At 48.4% G+C, this 16,081-nt stretch overlaps 1 long non-coding RNA gene across 2 annotated transcripts in view; it reads right to left on the reverse strand.

Moving 5' to 3' along the window:
- Nucleotides 1–274: 274 nt before the first annotated feature.
- Nucleotides 275–16,081, reverse strand: part of LOC118923071 (uncharacterized) — a 37,154-nt gene continuing 21,347 nt past the window's right edge. Inside the window, exons 3-5 of one of the 2 annotated variants that reach the window (XR_005029042.2) lie at nucleotides 4,951–5,117; nucleotides 3,983–4,009; nucleotides 275–1,351 (exon numbers count right to left, since the gene is read on the reverse strand). This is a non-coding gene — a long non-coding RNA (uncharacterized LOC118923071). The remainder of the gene's footprint in view (nucleotides 1,352–3,982; nucleotides 4,010–4,950; nucleotides 5,118–16,081) is intronic. The other variant, XR_005029041.2, reaches the window with a different exon arrangement.

A 16,081-nucleotide genomic window follows, 5' to 3' on the forward strand; every position in this document is an offset into this window, starting at 1 on the left:
GCCCACGGTGGAACTGACTTGGTGACCTTCCTTTCATTGGCTGCCTTCCCTCTCCAGGCTCACGCCCCCAGCCAGCAATGGGAGCATCTTCCAGACAAACAGCTGCATTTAAATCCTGCATGAAGTTATGTTTCTGGGATAGCACAGTGAACACACACACACCCCACAGAACATCTCTGGTAGGATTCAAAGAAACTGGTAACAATGAAGAAAAACACTGGTTGGGGATAAGGTGGAGGGAGATTTATTTTCCACCAAATATCTTTTTCACCTTTGAATGTTTGGGTTATGTCCATTGGTTTCCTATTTAGGAATAAAATACTTTTAAAAAATCTATTCAAAAAGATCATTAAAAAGATCGATTTTAATTTTATATCAAATGTTTACATATTGGAGTCTACCAGTGCATTAATTCATGCCATCAGGTGAATGCTCTTTGATACAGTCAGAGTTGATTTTTTCTGCTAATTTTGTTCAAGATTTTGACTATATTAATTAAGTTGTCACTGAGTAAAAAGACTGTAGCTCTGTCTGGGTGATTTCTGAACATCAAGCCTGTGTGTGTCCTCCCATGTCAGTTAGTGTACACACACTGCTATGGAAAACTAAGCAAATGCACGAGGACAAAGCCGGGGTGATCACGTTCACTCCCTTCCGCGTAACGGTTAGCTGTGTGGTCAGGATAATACTGCAAGAGCACCTGTCCTAAGCTTGCGCTACTTTTGATGTGACTTTTTACATTTAATATAGCAATAAAATTGGTAAGATATTAGTGATTTAACATTAGGGCCCAAATTTCCTCCTACTCCGCATGGAAGATCTTGCAACAGATTAACTGAAAGCACCCTGAGACTGGAAAGTAAGCTGTATAAAAATAAAAAATAAAGCTATTGCTAGTTTTATTACTTACCTCTGTGAATCCGACTTTCTCAGCACTGGGTGACATAAACAAAGGCAGAAATAAATCAAACACTGAGACCAGTCTAAAACTGCAAGTGTGTCCATGACCAGGAACATCAAATGTTTATGCCTTTTCAAAGTAGCTTCATGTTCAGGGTTGCTGGCTTTATCACAAGCAAATGTTATAAATATATGCCTGTGAAGTACACGTCCATTGCGAAAGAACTTTTCATCTGTTTCTTTTATCAGTGTTCAATGTCATATTTTATTTGAACAAAAAAAGTTGTATTTCCAAATGTTGGGACCTCTGGTGTGAATGTCAGTGGCGGGGCAGGCTCCTCTGGAGGCCGGTGCTGTGGCCAGCGGTGTGTGTTTCAGGCAGGCCACGCTGACGGCCACGTGGAGGAGGGATGGTAGGGAGTGAGGCTGCATCCCTCTGATTCTGGAAAACCTACAAGGTGGGAGCAGAAAGTCAGACTGGAGACAAAGATTTAGTATTGAAAGCTTGATAGGAGGTGATTGATGTCTTGGAAGGTGTAAAGTCCAGGGAAAACATATAAAAGAAGTAGAGAAGTAGGTGACAAGGACAGCCTATGAAGGGAAGACAGGCCATCAGCCACTTTTCCTACAGGCCTAAGCGCCAACTCCATAACTTGACCCAAAACTCCTCAAGGAGTCAGACTTCAAATTCAACTTCCTTGAATCCCCCACAGGGCTCAAAAGAAAACTGGACCTATGGCAGCTGCACTGGGAATGCTTCTTGGTTGACTTACTTAGGTTAGAAGGCAAGGATTGTATTAAAAGGAGGATCCCACTTATATTTACCAAAATGCCCGTATTCTATCCAAACTTGCTTGAATGTCACCACCTAGACAGAGATAGCAGCTGGCAACTTTCTTTTTTAATTATGATCTTCTTAAACTGGAAAAAGCATATACACAGGCTACTTCTAAGTGGCATCTTTTCTTAGTAATAAGAGAGAAAGAGAAAAAAAGAGGGAGGGTGGGAAAGAGGAAGAAAGGAAAGTGGGAGGGATGAAGGAAGAAGGGTTTGCCAGGCCCCTCAGCAGCCCCCTCACCTAAGGAAAGTCATGGCTGCTCCTCTACAGCTTGGTTTTTCCCCCACTGCAAGGAGTTAATAACCGGACCCTGCATAGTTCCTTTTCTTCTCTCTCTCTGCCTGTTTCACTCCCCCCCAACCCTTGCAGGTTTCCAGAGCAGAGTCAGGCCTCCCTGGGTGGAGCTCACCCAGCGCTCGGGAGAGAGTGCCAGCACCCCTCTTCCCACAGCCAAGGCCCTCCCAGCTGCTCCCCGCGGGGGGCATAGTTAGGGTATCTGGAGGAGGACCCAGCCCCTTTCAGGATGACTGTGTGTCTTGCCCTGCTGGTTTCTTTTCCTGAATGGGAACAGAACCACCCAAACCAGAGAAACATCCTCAGCAGAGCCATCCCTGTCCTCTTCCTCCCAGGAGGGACTTCCAGCCAATCTCACTGTCAGCATCATCCCTGCGGCTGGACGCTGAGCCCGCCGCCAGGCTGCCACATGCTGGGCTCCCTCAGCTCCTCTCTCTGTCCTCATTTATATCCATTCAAACTCTGGTTGAGTTTGGAACAGGAAAGAAGTCAGAGAAAGGCAGGGCTGTCGGGAGGGAGACTTGGGGTGAGTGGGGCCCTGGGGACAATCCCAGGCAGGGCTCTCAGGTCTGCTGCTCCACTGGTGGGAAGCTCAGGAAGCTAAGCTTCAGGGACCATTGCTTGCATTTCCAAAACCCTATGCTTAATTTCATATTTCTCATTTCCTACATTTTTCCTTAAAGAAGGCATCCGCATAAAGCCGTCAAGGATCCCCAAACCAAAGCTAGCTCTTGCCACCAACTGTTTTGGAGCAGCCGCTCTCCTCCCGCTGCTACCTGTCAGGATTGTTCTCCATACCCAGGCTGCTAGTTTCTCCAGTTACTACTTCCCTGACTCACTGGTGTCCAGCCACTGGTCTCCTTGTTCCTCGAATGTACACCAGGCAGTGGGCAAGACGTCAGGGCCTCTGCACAGCGGCCCCTCCTGCCTCACGCTCCTCTCCTGGACGCTCGCCTCCTTTGTGTCACCTCAGTGGTACCCTCTCCATCAGCCTGTCCTGAGTTCCCTAGTTAAGGTGGAGCCCCATGCTCCCCCTACCCTGCACTCACTTCTACCCTCCTGCCCTGCTAATTTCCCATGTCATTTATCACCTGCTAACACACTTCATAATCTAGTTATTGATTTCTTTTCTGCCTCCCACCCCCACTAGAATGTAAGTTCCATGAAGGAAGAGAAATTCAAATTTTGTTTTGTTCACTGACATATTCCTAGCACCTAGTACATAGTACATTGTAGTTCGTTAATATTTGTCTGATAATTCATGATGTTGCAGAGCCTGAGGCAAGGATCCTGTCTGCTACAGTTTGGGGACAGCCCTGGCCAATGAGCACCCAAAGGAAAGAAGGGAGATTTGCTTTTCAGAGGAGACTTGGCTTCGTAGGCTGGGCCAGAACTCCGGACCATGGGCTGAGGCCACCAGCACTGTACATCCTGGCCCTGCCTCCCTGCCTCAGGATGCGTCACCTGGCCCCGGGTCAGTGCTACCACTTGCCAGGAACACAGAGGCTGGGAGGAGAGAGGGACTGGAGCTTGCTCGGGTGGGGTCTGTCTCAATGGTGCTGGGGACTTCTCATGAGTGTGCCCTTTCATAGAAAAGTGTAGCCAATTACTAATATGGCAAAGAGCAGAGATGTTTACACAGAGCTGGTGCTAATTTCCTGCCTTTGCACATGTAGCAGACACCTGCTGGTCTACCCCAGGGACGCAGTGGTGGAGCTCCCCAGTATGAGGGCCTGTGTCATGTTAGCCCCACAGGACACATCTGACTGGTATTTTATCCTGGCGCCGGGAAGAGGGTGTGGGTGACACCAAGGTGTCCATGGGGCGCCTGGAGCTGGTGATCCACAGTCAGCCAGTGGGGACCCCCTCCCCTGCAGACAATGCCGATGACATTACGACAATCCTGGGCTTTATATAGCAGTTTGGGGTTGCCAAAACTCTTTGTCATACCTTCTTTTATTTTATAGTCATCCAAACCTGTAAGAAAAACAGATCAGGAAATATCATCCTGTTTTCCACAGGAAGAATGTGAGGCTGAGTGGTCAAGTGATGCACAGAGTCCTGGAGCCAGCACACTAAGGCCGGTGTGGCTTCTGCAACTGCCGCTAGACCCTGAAGCCCAGTGTCTAGACGCCCCAGGTTCAACACCTGCAGGTCCAGCTATTTCCTGGAGCCCCCCGGATGCAGTGGCTTATCCCTGTGCAGTGGCTGGACTTGAATCCCATGGTGAGGCTGGTGAGAGGGATGAACCGGGCAGCTGGCGGCAGAGTGGCACCGGCCTCTCCGTGCTCACTGCGCACTTGGCTTACCTTTCTCTAATCATGGCCACAGATGTTGTGACTCTCCTGCGGCCACTATGGAACAAGAATGGCAACAACACTTGTTTCTTTGTGAAAAAATGGCCACTAACTGAGAATTGATAAAAACTGAAGAGGCAATGTCTGGGTGAATTTCTGGTCGGGAGGAGCAGTTGTTGATGGAAGCGGCATTTGCAGCTGACTTCTTTTATGTGCTCACCAGACTTCATACTTGTGCTTTACCATTATCCCACTTATGCCTCTATGTTGTAGGTTAGATTCTTACTCCCATTTAACAGATGGAAAACTGAGGTGTCAAGTTCAATTTATTGTCTAAAGTCTTACAGCAGGTAAATGATGGAGCCCAGACTTAGATTTTGAGTCTGTATTGCAAAGTTCATGTTCTAAAACTCTGCATTGTATTGCCCTTCCATGCAAATGCAGTCTAGCAGCCTGTGTGGACTCCTACACATTTTGGACCTTACCTGCAGACTGAGAAAGGTCTCAGAATATGTCCTGTCTCTTCCTTTAATTCATTCTCTGTCTCTCTGCCCCTCTCCCTTCCTCCCCATTCCCTCTCCCCACTGCTGCCCTTCCTATCACAGGGCCTTCCTCTCTTACCTTCTCTTTCTTGGACAGGCCTGGAAACTCAATATTCTTCTCTCTTGATCATGCAGATCCATTCATTCATCAAATGGTTTCGGGTGACTACTTTGTGCCAAGCTCTGCTCTGGGAGGTGGCAGTGACCAAGACAGTCATGAATGTCTCATTTCATGATGTGATCATGCTAATGGAGAGACAAACAGAAAACAAATACACACGGTAAAGGAGGTGAGATGAGGCTGTGAGCGAAGCATGGTGAGGGGGGTGGGATGGGGGTGGGGCTGCTATTTGAGAGGTGGGGTCAGGGAAGCCCTTCCTGAAGAAGAGGCATTTGGGCAGAGAGCAGAGTCCAGGGAGGAGAGAGTCATACCACGGTCAGGGGAAACACCCCCAGTGAAGGGGATGAGCTTGGCACTGTCAACAGATTCAGCAAAAGAAAGAAATACACATTACATACACATGCACAAAAGAAAGAAAGAAAGAAAAATTGAATACCCTATTAAATGTAAATTTCAGATAAATGAAATAATTTGTGACATACTTATACTATCAAAATTATTCATTGTTTATCTGAAATTTAAATTTAACTGGGAACCCTGTATTTTATCTGGCAACCCTAGGTTTGTGTGTTTAAGGAGCAGCAAGGAGACCAATGTGGCCAGAGTGGAGGGAGCAAGGACATGGAGGGAGATGAAGAGGGAGAAACCTGCAGAGGGAGCGTGGTTGAAATCTCAAACCCAGTGAAGCTGTCCAGATATGCCACCAGTTCCTCCAGTGGAATTGTTCCCCAGCTGCCCAGAGATGTGTACCAGCAGCAATGAAAGAGGGGCTAGGAGAGAACACATCACTGGGGCAGTGTACCTAAATCTGAGTCAAAGACGTCTGTGTCTGCAGCATCTTTTTTCTAAAGAAGGTGAAGATCTAGGAAACCCCTGGCACCAACTTGACCTTGGGTTATTCACCCAGCAGAGAAGCTAGAGCCTAGGCAGATTAACTGACAGAGGCTGTGTGGGGTGTGAATGTGGAACCTAGAGGTTAAGTTAAAAAAAGGTGTTGGGACCTCCCCATCTGCTCTCAGGATGGGGCAGGGCGGGGAGGTGGACGCAGAGATGGGCAAGGTCTTTGGGCTCCAGGGTTCCTGGCAGCTGTGACCAGCCCGGAGAGTCAAGCCTTTGCCCTTGGCCAGGGCAGTTTACTTGGGTATCTGAGTTGGAAGGAAACCTTGGTAACCATTCTGAGCTGTAAGTGTTGTGGTTGAGACAGCAAACACCCTTTGAGATAAAATGTAAGTAATCTTACAGGTGTCCTCCTGGCTGACTTTAGGATCTAGAGAAAAGCAAGATAAACCAGAGTAGATATTTCAGGGAAACTCCACGATGACCCCAACACCTACTTCCCAGCTTGCCATGAGGATTAAATGAGGTAATGAATGTACAGCAACATACTTATTACATATTATACTAAATGTCCAATGTCCTTTTTCCATTCTACCTCCACTTCCTAAGTGCCGGTACCTCGATGGGCCTTGAAGTCCTCACAAAAAAAAAAAAAGAAAAGAAACCATAAGGTCAGATCCCAGGCAATCTTAAACCCCGGCACTGTAAGTAGATCTCTTCTCTTTCCTATAAATAGTGGCCCCATGAGATTAAAGTGCCTGGCACAGAGCAGCTGCCCAATACATGCTGCTAAATGTATAGCAGGGAAATAAATGACCTCAGTCTTAGGTTCTCCAGTAGTTAGATTTCCCACATTCAAACCAATGGAAAAAGAAGGAGGATTGCCTGAGTGGGGAGACAGAGAATTAGGATCAAGCTGTTCCCCGCCCTTCCCAGTTCAGAGACATTGCTTCATCCCCCACTGAAATGCAGGCCAGGGAAGCAGCCAGTGCCAGGGGCAGCAGCTGCCCTATAAAGATGTTCGCGGACCGCCAGGTGTGTCATCCCCAAGGCCAAGAGGAAGCAGTGATGGCCAGTGAGTCAAGGCCTGGGAGGGTGGAGCAGCTCAGAAAGCCACGTGGGTGGCAATTGAGAGTTCTCTCACGTTCCTCTCCCCTTACAAATCCCCATATGTTTTAAATCATTATCTCATTTACCTTTGCAGTTGGGTCAACAGAAAAGGCTTTTCGAGTCAAAGAAGAAAGCACTCATTCTTCAGTAGCTAAGGGAAGTCTGTATCTGGGGTGTGGGGACACAGTGAAATGGAGAAAATGTAGGTCTATGGCAAGATCCCCTTAGAATTAACACGTGGCAGCTCCCCCAAGACAGGGGAGCACCCACAGAGCCGGGAGGCCAGCCTCAACCCCGGGACGGCTGCTGGTCACCCGACAAAGAAATGCCCTGGACGGGCAGGGAGTCTTGGAAGACAAGGGCCTTTTGAAATACATTAGGACAAAGGAGGGTCAGTAGGCCTGACCAGAGGCACAGAGTTGTAAGGAGATTAGGTTTTGAAATCACCCAGATCTGGGTTTGAATCTAACTTTACCACTTTAGCTGGGTGAACCTGAGCAAGTTAGTTGATCTTTGTAAGACTTGCCTACCCCTGGTGTAAAGTATTTGTTCATTTAACAAATATCTACAGCACTCCAGTGCTTCACTCACATTAACTCTCCAACGTTTCACAACCAACCTATGAAGTAGATCCTATCACTTTCCCCATTTTACAGGCGAGGCAAGTAACTTGCTCCAGTCCCACAGCTGGTGGCTGGCAGAGCTGAAACTGCTCCCACAGCTAGTCAGTGTCCAGGACCAGTGCCCTGGAGCACTAAGCTATGCGTCTGAGAGTTTATAATTGTGCCCACTGCGCCTGACGGGCTTCTGGAGGGCTGTGTGGACCGGGGCTGTAACAGCTCCTACTGCTGGGCCTGCGGGTGGTAAATGCCCCGTGGATGTGACTTGTGATTACCCATGACTGTCTAAGGGGTGGGAGATCACCCAGCAGCAGACCTTGAGAGGAGGACTCCAGTGCAGGTGACTCAGCAAGGCCACTGGGAGAGAGTGGCCTGTGGGTGGGGAAGGCAGGCCAGGGAGTGGGAGGAAGCCGAGGCTGTGGGATCCAGGTGCAGTCTCACAAGGGAGAGCCTTGTGGATTTGTCTCCACCGAGGCAGGGGGCTGCACTTGGTGCTCACAAACTCTGTCAGTCTCTGGCCAAGAGGTGCCCTGAGGAAACGGGAACCGCAGGCACCTGTGGGCTCTGCACCCACGGCAGAGCGGCCTGGTCCCCCCATGGCAGGCTTCCAAAGGGAGTCACTGGTAGGGGCTGTTGGAAGAAAAGCACAAGAAGGCAGCTTCCCCCACCACTGCGCTGCACCCTAGGCGGGAAACGCTCTTCATCATCTCCGCCTCTGCCTCCCTTTCCAGAGGACCCAGCTCCCAGCCAGCACTTTTCCTGGTTTGGGGGGCTTGCTTGCTGAGGTGACACAGACTTTTCTCCCTGGCTACCATGCCCTTATCAGGTTATGGTTGGTATAACTGCCTACCTACAGCTAGAACTGGACACCAAACCTGTCCCAGTGGGTCCCCTGAGATCCCAACCTACTCCTCCCCATCCCCATGGTGCAGCAGAAATCCTACCTCTTCATGATGATCAGAGTCAATTTCTCTGCCATATTGGGGATATACATTGTCCCTGTTTCTGTCACTCTGGCAACTCCATTCATTGCACCAGCACTGGGGTGGCTGAGAGCAGCTGTTTGATACCTACGGGTCAAGTCAGCCTGTACACCTGGATGTTGAGTCCCTGATTCTGTAGTGGATTCTCTGGTCAGCATTCTTGTATGATATGATAATCCCTACACTTGGGGCCTTCTCCCATATCACCTTATCCCCAGTCTTTCAATCTTGCTCCTCTGGACCCCTATCCAGGCAGCTAACCCACCTGCCACAGCTGAGGATTTACAGTGGAGACTGACCTAAAGCCATTTCTGTCATTTCAAAAATGGACCAGGTTCACTGCCTGAAGCTCTGCCCACTGGGAAGATTTTCTCCTGCCCTTCTCTTTTCAGAGTGCCCTGATGGAGTTGTAAGGCAGCACAGATGATTCCAGTTCACACCAGTATACCTGGTCAGTCCCTCCACGAACTGGCCTGGGTCCCTTCCTCACCTGCCAGCTAACCACAGGAGACCCCTGGCTCCAGGTGTGAGCTAGGGAGAGGTGCCAGTTCAACAGAAGTAGGTGATATGGAAGTGAGGTCAGCTCCATCAGTTAGCTTACTCATGCCCTCTGGACCTGCTCAGACCCATGGATGTGCCCTGGTCACTATAAGATGGGCACTGCTGGGCCTCTCCAACCCTGTGACTTTGTGGGACTGACGGCACTCAGGCCATAATAGGTAGCTTTGCATGCATAAATACCTGAAGGCTTCTGGCAAGATGTTCAGTCTCTTGTGTTCAGTAACCTGCCAGAGCTGCCTTCCAAAAAATACATTGTCTCTTGCTGCAGAGGACATGTTCTTGCTCCAGAACTGAAGAGCTCTTCTACGGTAATGCGCCAGATACACCATGTGGTGCTTTCACTTCTCACAGATACCCCCAGCACCACGGACTTAGCCCAGACCACGGAGCCCAAGTGGCAGGACTGCTTGTACCACAGCCTGGACCTGCTGCAGAGCCCTCTCTTGCCCTGGGACCAAATCAAAATTGCCAACCATTGAGTCCTCTAATAAATGGGATGGAGCAGTTCTCCCAGGTCCCAGCTCTCAGCTGGATTTCTAGAGTTGAGAGCCACCAGCCTGTTGCTAAACATTAAAATCTTGGGAATGAAATGTGTTACCCTTTGCAGTGCTAGAATGAGCAGGAGCTGGCCCTGAACAGTGAGGAAAACCAGCAGAGGAAGAGAGAGGCTGTGAGAACAAGAATCTGGGACAGCGGCTGCCTCTCCACAGGCTCTGAGGTCACAGAAGTGAGTCAAACCAATACAAGATTCACTCTTCAGCTCACTTAGTGAACCCAAGATCGACACTTTAAAATATTCTCTCTCTAGTTGGCAGTGCTGGTTTGAGCTTGCTAGAGCAGGGAAGCCAATAGTTCTATGCCCTGTGTCAGGGCCCCAACCCACTCAATTCGTGTTTCTGCTCACAACAAGTTTATGGTCGAAGAAACCAGCCCCAGTGTGTGTGGAGTGTCCATCCCCAGGGTCATTCAGGGACTTCCGCTCAATCCCAACTGGCCCCCTATTTCCCTGGGCTTTGCTTCCTCACCTACATCCTCTTCACACCATCCACAGCCCCATGGAGGAAACATTTCAGCATGAGGAAGCATATTATGTGGAGGAAAAAGAACACACCCTGTAAGTGTTCATGCTTTCTTTGAAATGAGGCCCATCTGCCAGCACCCAGGGCTCCCAGCTGGGGGCTGGGCAGATCATGCTGCTGGGGAGCCAGATGGTGCTGACTCGTCCACCAGACAAGTGTGTTTGAACCTTGCCCAACAGAGAAGTAATTTTCAGCAAATGTTAAGGAGGATTTGCTCTTACTTTATGATCTATTTTTCCTCTAAGCAAGACTCATTCAGCTGCCTTCCCAGAGCCCTTAAAAACTCTAGTCCTAATTACACTTTGGGACATTAACTATTCACTGTTTTGTGCCATCAGTTGTGTCCCTGACTATACTGAGGAGACCAGAGACCATGACGTTACTTCTCTTGGAGCCCCCAAGCGCCCAGGGCTGGGCGGCATCTGTGGGAGGCCCTTGGTGAAATGAAGTGATTCAGGGAATGTAAAGCGTGGAGTCCCACAGGCCTGTTCCTTACATAAGGGAAACCAAAACCGTGGAACCTCAGGAGCAAGCCCGGTCACACAGCCCACTGATGGCAGAACCAGGACTGTTGCCCAAGGAAATGAGGAGACGTAGAGTGGTGACTGGCCAAGAGCGTGGTCTTTGGCAGCCCTCCTCACGTAGCTTACTAGCTACATGAGCTTGAGCAAGTTACCCACATCTGCTTCCTGTTCCATAAAACAAGAGATGGCTCGGGAGCCACAGCTCCATGGAAGCTCATGCACAAGGCCTAGAGTAGAGCAAATGCTCAGTGAACTTTAGCAAAAGGAAAACATAATGACTTAAAAAAAAAAAGCCATATAAATTCAATGAAGTATTTGGTACTGTGAAGTATTTCATACAAGTTTGTTAAATGACTTGACATTTTCAATTTGACTTTACCTAGAGTGCAGTTGGGAGTTGGGGCTTTTGATTCCAGAAACACAGACTTCAGGAGAGAGGGGCCCGTGTGGCTTTTAACACCATCTGGGCTGTCCTGAAACTGAAACGCTTATTGCTGGGGCAGTGACCTGCAGCCTGGCCCAGCAGCCACACATGGAAATTTGAAGTTATGTAACCAGAGGCGGAATGGAGAAGTGGTCTCCCCCAGGCTGTGAAGGATGGAGTGAGGTTCATGAGAACAAAGCTTTTCCCTGCTCCCAAATGCCATCCTCCTGCGGTCTCGCTGGGAGTAGGATGATGGGAGAGCAGGGAGACAGGTTGTCTCTCTCTCCTCCCTGGCCCCAGGCTATCCTCTCCCTCAGTTACATGCCTCTGTTGAGCTCCCCACTATGTGTTCATGCCACCTCCATGTGTTCTTGTCTTTGTCCCCCTGCCCATCATGACAGGCTTCTCTTACCGCCAGGACTTCAGTGACCACACATCCTGTCCTCCCAGTGGCAGATTGCTACTGTCATAGTACAGGCTTTGTGTGCTTGTGGGTCTGTTTATTTGCTGGCTGGTTCTATAGTATGATTCCATTAATACAGAGTTCAGCAACTAGCCAACTAGACCATATTAGCTAAGGGATGTATATTTAGGTGACGTACTATAAAGAGCATCCATACTACCTAAGGCATTGTTCCAATCTCTTAAACACCCTTATCAGCTCTCATTCTATCATTATTCTCCTGCCCAAGAAAGCAAGCACAGAGGGAGAGCAGGCTGCCTGAGGAGACACTGCCCATCAATAGAGGAACCAGGATGCGAATGAACAACTTCTAGCTCCAGAATCCATATTCGTACCACTACACCACCTTGTTCCAAAACAAAACAAAACAAAACATGGAAATGATTGTTCCAGAAGTCAGCACAATTCCTTTTAGGGGGAGGCAAGGGAAAGGAAGTAGAAAGGGATGAAGGTGAGATCCTAGGGAACCCGCAGTGGTGTCCTCATGACCTAGGCGGTGGCTGCACGGGCGCTCACTTTATGGTGACTGGTTGAACTGCATGTCTCTCAGGCAACACAGACTTTGATGGGTGGAGGCAGGAGCGTGTGCGCCCGGCGGCGGTGGTTTGTACTGTACTTGAGAGGAACCTGAGCGGCTTTACTAGCAGGTTTGACCTCTTGGCCTGTTCTGTTCCACGATGCAGTGGGATGCCTGCTTCGTGCTGTGGGCGCAGTGGCACCACATAGCCTTCTGGGGACGTATCTCCTGGGCACCAAAGAAGCCAGAGTGTAGCCAGAGTGCCCGAGGAGCTTGTCATTGGAATAAATACATCCTGGGTGCCCTGATCCCGGGGCCTGAGGGTAAGGGCACGGGCTTTTCCAAACTTCCTGTCATGGAGCTGAGAAGCCCCTGGGAAGTCTTCCAGAAAATTCCATGAGGAAGTTCAGAGCAAGGCACAGGCCAAGGCAGCCAGGGCCAGAGCCAAGCCAGTCCAGAGGGAAAGGGCAGGGCCTCCAGCCCTCCATGCTCTGGCTTTGCCCCACATGTGACCTTCCAGTGCCTTGACCCTCACGTTCACACTGCCTGAGACCCCCACAGGCATGGCACCCCTCTGGCCTCTGCGTCCATCAGTGCTCCCACTTACTCTGCCCTGGCTGCTGACAGAGGTCACTGCTGCCTGAGTGAGGCTCTAGCTCTTCAACGGAATTTGCAAGTAGTCAGGCACAGGACTCAGGAGTCCAACCGGAATCCAGTCTGAAGTAGGTGGGACCCCACCTGCCACGTTGCTGTGTTCTTCTTCCGGCCCTGGCTCCTTGCAGGGGGCACCCACTGTGTCATTCCTCCTGAGAGGACTGACTCGTGGCTTTGGGGAGAATCTGTGTCTACAGTTGCTCAGGATTCTGACACTGGCATGCTGATGACACCAGAATTCCCCTTCCACCCCTTAACCAGCCTTTAAAGTCCAGTTTGCTTCCTGGCTCCCCCTCACAGGTTTCATCCCTGGGATCTCAGCAGAGTCAGTGGAGCCCCCTCCCCCCACCCCACTCTGCCTCCTTCCGCTGGGCCAGCTCAGCCTCTGCTAGTACACTCACTCCCAGACCAGCCTCTCACACAGCCCTCTTTCTGGACTGCCTAACGCTCTTTCTCCTGCTTATACTCAGAAGATGCTAACATTTGCAGAGGGTTCACAATAAGGCAGATACAATGTCAAAGACTTCTATTCATTATCTCATTTAATTCCCATTACACACAGCTGCTGGCACACGGGAAGGATTCCACAAATATTTCTTGACTGCATGCATCCTCACAATAATCTTTTGTAGGAGGATGAGAAAATTAGTCTCTCTATTCCATAGATGGGAAAATTAAGGCTCAGAGATGTTTAATAACCAGCCCAAGGTCATAATGATGAGTTTCTGAGCTGGGATTCCATAGGCATGTCAGTTTCTAGGACTTACGTGCTCACCCCATTGATATGCTGAAGTTTATTCATTCATCCAACAAAATATGAATTAGCATCTACTATGTGCCAGGAACTGTTCCAGATACGGGATGCAGCATAGAATAAAACAAAGTTTCTGCCTTTTAGAGCTTAGGTTCTAATAAGGAAGACATTAAACATGACAAATAAGGCATGGTTAATAATTATAAGAGCTAACAAGAAAATAAAGAAGGGAAAGAAAGGGTGGGGGTGTCATTTTAGATGGGGGTGAGCAGAAAGCTTCAAGGAGAAGGGGATAGTTGATTAAAGACCTGAGGAAGCAAGGGAGACAGCTTCTTAGAAATCCAAGGCAAGAGTACCAGGTGCAAAGGCCCTTAGGCAGGAGGTTCCTGGTGAGTACCAGGAACAGCAGCAGGGCCCGGGTGGCTAGAGCACAGTCATGAGGGAGAGAGCAGTGTGGGCTCAGAGAGTAGCAGGGTCAGGCCACATGGGGCCTTAGATCACTGTACAGAGTGGCATGAACTCTGAGAGCCATGGAATTCACTGGAAGATTCTGAGAGGAACATGCCATGCTCTGATGTGGCTTTTAACATGATTATTCTGACTGCTGACTGAGACTTGAGAAAAAGCAAGGCAGATAGAGCAGGAAGGAGACCAGCCAGGAGTCTATGATAAGAAGCCAGATAAGGTATTTTGGTGACTTGGATAAAGCTAGTAGCAGTAGAGGTGGTAGGAGATGGTTGATTTGGGATATATCTTTCAAATGAGTCCAACAGGCTTCCAGACCCCTTTACCTAGTTGTTTGTTGGACATTTGCAAGCTCCCTGACACCTGAGATTCATCATGCATGAAACTGGATTCACTGTCTTCCCCAGGAAATTTTCGTCCCTCCTGTACTTTTATCTTCATTAATACTGCTCCTATCTAGACAGTTGCCCGAGTCAGAAACCTGGGCACCATCCTTGATACTTCCCTCTGCCCTCCTCTCACATCTGATCAGCCACCCTGTTCCATCCAGTCTGCCCCCTCCTTCTTCATCCCCATGTCCTCTGCCTTCATTCAGTCCCATGTCCCTCTGGCCTGAGCTCTCAGTTTCCCTCCTCTGGCCTGGCCTCATCAAACTCGTATGGCACCAGACAGATGTTTCAGGGAAGCAGACCACATTTTTTTTTTGGTATCATTAATCTACAATTACATGAGGAACATTATGTTTACTAGACTCCCCCTATCATCAAGTCCCCCCGACAAACCCCATTAGAGTCACTGTCCATCAGCGTAGTAAGATGCTATAGAGTCACTAGTTGTCTTCTCTGTTACACAGCCCTCCCCGTGCCTCTCCCCTGACATTATACATGCTAATCATAATGCCCCCTTTCTTCCCCCCTTCCCCCTTATCCCTCCCTTCCTACCCACCCTCCCCAGTCCCTTTCCCTTTGCTAACTGTTAGTCCATTCTTGGGTTCTGTGATTCTGCTGCTGTTTTGTTCCTTCAGTTTTCCTTTGTTCTTATACTCCACAGATGAGTGAAATCATTTGGTACTTGTCTTTCTCTGCCTGGCTTATTTCACTGAGCATAATACTCTCTAGCTCCATCCATGTTGTTGCAAATGGTAGGATTTGTTTTCTTCTTATGGCTGAATAATATTCCATTGTGTATATGTACCACATCTTCTTTATCCATTCATCTACTGATGGACATTTAGGTTGTTTCCATTTCTTGGCTATTGTAAATAGTGCTGTGGTAAACATAGGGGTGCATCTGTCTTTTTCAAACTGGGCTGCTGCATTCTTAGGGTAAATTCCTAGGAGTGGAATTCCTGGGTCAAATGGTATTTCTATTTTGAGTTTTTGAGGAACCTCCATACTACTTTTCACAATAGTTGAACTAATTTACATACCCACCAGCAGTGTAGGAGGGTTCCCCTTTCTCCACAACCTCGCCAACATTTGTTGTTGTTTGTCTTATGGATGGTGGCCATCCTTACTGGTGTGAGGTGATATTTCATTGTGGTTTTAATTTGCATTTCTCTGATGATTAGTGATGTGGAGCATCTTTTCATGTGTCTGTTTGCCATCTGAATTTCTTCTTTGGAGAAGTGTCTGTTCATGAATTTTTTTAAATAAAATTTTTTATAAATAACAAACAATTATTTGCTTTTTGTTTGTTAAGGTGCATGAGCTCTTAATATATTTTGGATGTCAACCCTTTATTGGATCTGTCATTTATGAATAAATTCTCCCATACTATAGGATACCTTTTTGTTCTATTCATGGTGTCCTTTGCTGTAAAGAAGCTTTTCAGCTTGATATAGTGCCACTTGCTCATTTTTGCTTTTGTTTCCCTTGCCTGGGGAGATATGTTCATGAAGAAGTCACTCATGTTTATGTCCAAGAGATTTTCGCCTATATTTTTTTCTAAGAGTTTTATGGTTTCATGACTTACATTCAGGTCTTTGATCCATTTCGAATTTACTTTTGTGTATGGGGTTAGACAATGATCCAGTTTCATTCTCCTACATGTAGCTGTCCAGTTTTGCCAACACCAGCTGTTGAAGAGGCTGTCATTT

The sequence above is a fragment of the Manis pentadactyla genome, chromosome 4 (genome assembly GCF_030020395.1).
Source record: "Manis pentadactyla isolate mManPen7 chromosome 4, mManPen7.hap1, whole genome shotgun sequence".
NCBI lineage: Eukaryota > Metazoa > Chordata > Mammalia > Pholidota > Manidae > Manis > Manis pentadactyla.